A 3,246-nucleotide genomic window follows, 5' to 3' on the forward strand; every position below is an offset into this window, starting at 1 on the left:
GGTCGTGCCGGTGGCGGCTCCCATTCACCAAGTTCCTCTGGAGTTTGTTTGCTCCGTCCAGCGGTCCGTCTGCTCTCTCTTTCCCACAAAGTTCGAGACATTTGTAAACCGCGCCGATTCCTGCCTGTTGCTCTCATTTTATTACGTTTCTCGCTACAAACTGCAGAATTCGCCTGGTTTTGGGTTTTTTGTTGCAGATAAATGTTTCTGCTACTCAAACTAATTTTAATATCAGACAATTTCAAATTTAGATATAAAAAGTATATGGAAGAACTTTAGTGCCACTAAAAAAAGAACATTACTCAGAATCAGAAATGTTTAAATTGTTTGTGCATTATCAGACAAAAATTATGACGGATATTAGAATTACAAAGTAAAAGGGGTGAATTTCCACTCCAAAATTTCTGAGTTTAAAAAAATAAAAATTTGCTACAAAATACTCAAAGTTTAAGTATTTTGTAGCAAAATACAAAATATTTTGCTACAAAAAAACTCACCGGAGTTTTTGAGACTCAAAAAGCTCTTAATCCGGAGGATTAGAGCAGATTAAACTGGGCTGGTGTTCATTCGCCCGTAAAGCAAAGCGTTGTGGCGGATCGTTGAGGCGTTTGCGTGGGACCAAAGCAATGCTATTATTGAATAATATTAATAATAAAGTAATAATAACAATAATGCTAACTTGCATCAGGTTGCTGTTTGTCCTGGGTCTGAGAGTCAGAGGCCGTGTTTCAGATGGACCTTTGGCTCCGCTGGCGCTGCCTTATCTGTCTGTCGGTACGTTTATCTGCAGGACGATAAACAGCAGGTCTCCACATGGCTGCGCCGCTCGCTGGGTCTCTACTTTCCTGCCAATAAAGTCTCCCACAAAGCAACTGGAAAGCAGGTAAATAAAGACATTCTCAGCAAATTTGACGTTTTACGAAGCAGGTCCTCTTTCCATCAGCGCCATCTCAAACGAACCTGATGGTTTAGATGAGATTATTCCTTATTTGCAACTTTGAATTTCTATGAAATTGTGTAGGTTAAATAATAAGTACTCATTCAAAGTAGTTAATGATGAGTTTGGGTGAAGTAATCCTGGTGATGTTGCTTTATTGGAATATTCAAACTGAACAATATGTAAAGCTTTTGCCAGCAAACTCCATATTCAGTCAGAGGGGTTGAGAAATATGTGTGTAAATTTGTAAAAACAACATTTATTCAGAGTTTAATGCTATAAGATGTGAAGCCTGTTTATGACTTTTGTTTGTATTTTCTGTTCTTTGGGTTTTCCTGGTAGATTAATTTCTGCCTGTTTGGTGACATCGTGCCGTTTCTAGCAGGCTGTGGTTGTCTGGGATCTGAAGATCAGATGAAACATTTGGAGCGTCGCTGCTCACAGCCCGATTTTCCAATCAGACTCCTGATGTCAGGAGATCAAAGCTGACAGGATAATTCATCCGTCAAAGCATGAATGGAATGAAATATTCCCCAAGAAAATTAGGTAAGTCATTTTTGTGTTACTATTTTCTCCAGGTGAAGGGGGTGGGCAGGAACAGGAGCTCCAGTTATTATTCCACTTGTATTAAGAAATAATTGTATTGCACTTTATAACAACCAGTCATGTTAACTAGGCATTTGTCTGCCAGTCTACCATTCTGACAGTGTGCAGCAAGGGACATTTTTGGAATGGTATTTAAATAAATGCTGGAATATGATGACATTGTTTTTTGTTTTTGTTCTTTTTTTAAGTGACCACAATGAATTGAGTCATCACCGACTATCAGAATGTCCAGAAGAGATTCACCAAGTTTGAATTCATGAAAAGGTTTTCACCATGATTAACTATTGCAAGAACAGCTGTAATTTCTGAGCATTTCTGGACACCTTCAAAGAGCTGCTTCCAGGAAATGAAGACAAGAAGAAGATCTCCTGTTTTCAGAGCATTACAGGAAGACTATTACGAAGGAGATGGCTGACATAAAGTAAAAAATGTTACTGTTGAAAGAACCTATTTTCTTAAGTTACAGAATAAGTAATTCTGTTAGTTTTTCAATCAGCATTTCAGAGTAACAACATACTGACCAGACGTTAAACCCTCTGTTATCTTAGAACAAGTTATCTTTAGTTTTATTCCAATGTACAAAGGGTTTGTTCTACAGTTATGATGGTAGTTATAAGTAGTCCAGTGTGTTTCACTTCATTTGAGGTAAGACTTAATATCAGAGACTCTGTTATTAAATCATTTGACAGTGTAATAAAGCTTAATTAAATCATTATTGTTGGTCCTGCTTGTTCCGCTTTACTTCAGGTAGGAGGAATATTAATGACTGTTCTATTAAAGCTTTTGACAGTGTAATAACACTTAATGACATATTATGACTACTGTTGTGACATATTTATGACATATTTATGACAGATGATTCTTGGTTAATGTCAAGTTGTCATAACAAAGACATTTTGAATAATGTCAGCTTTGCATTAAAAGTGTCATAATTTACCGAATGACGCTTTATGATAACAGTCAAATATTCATGAGGACTGACTCATGTTCATGTCAGTCTTATGCACAACCCGTCAAAGTGTTAACAGATAATCTCTTATATCTTGATGAAATTTCTTATTTTCAAGCACAAAGACATTTCCACTGTAACTCGGCCAGAAATACTTGCTAAGATTTTGTTTTTAAAGTGAACAAACTTATACAGTTCATTTATGATTTACCAAATAAAGACTGACATTTTATTTGATAAAAGCAAACTATATCAACATGAGTTTTCTCATTACGTGTAACAAGCTGAAGGTCTGAGTTCAGGACCTTTTGACAGCGAAGCGTCTCGCCAGAAGACGCGGTGCTGATGCTCCCTGTGTGTTTGGACCCAGCAGCTGCTGCCAGCCTGTGATCTCTGATCGTCTGCAGCTGCCAGAACAGGCCGGCTTATCTAAGGCGCATGTTTCTGCGATGTGGCCCTTCAGGCCGTTATCAGGGCCGGAGCCTGCAGCCAGCGCGCTGACCGAGCTTTATCACGCTCTTCAGACATACAGGAAGTGAGATGTGGGAGCAAATCAAAGCTGCAGTATGTTTAAAGAAGCCTTAATGCTTTAAAAATCGGCTCCCCTGGTAGAGGGTCAAATAAATGACATCTTAACAGTAAAGCTGTAGCTGTAAATGTTTAAAACTCTGTCCTGTTCTTTAAAACAGGACAGGACAGAAATAAAAGACTGAAACATGTCAAGTTCTTCTTCATGTAGAAGCTAGCATTAGCT

The 3,246-nt window shown here is 38.1% G+C and overlaps 1 long non-coding RNA gene across 1 annotated transcript; it reads left to right on the plus strand.

The window, feature by feature from the left end:
• Positions 1 to 794: 794 nt before the first annotated feature.
• On the plus strand, positions 795 to 2,258 carry LOC148155484 (uncharacterized). Its single transcript, XR_015765277.1, has 3 exons — positions 795 to 883; positions 1,280 to 1,483; positions 1,732 to 2,258. It is a non-coding gene; the product is annotated as an uncharacterized LOC148155484 (long non-coding RNA).
• Positions 2,259 to 3,246: the final 988 nt, after the last annotated feature.

The sequence above is a fragment of the Poecilia mexicana genome, unplaced genomic scaffold (assembly GCF_051168715.1).
Source record: "Poecilia mexicana isolate PSO_F unplaced genomic scaffold, ASM5116871v1 scaffold_14, whole genome shotgun sequence".
Classification (NCBI taxonomy): Eukaryota; Metazoa; Chordata; class Actinopteri; order Cyprinodontiformes; family Poeciliidae; genus Poecilia; species Poecilia mexicana.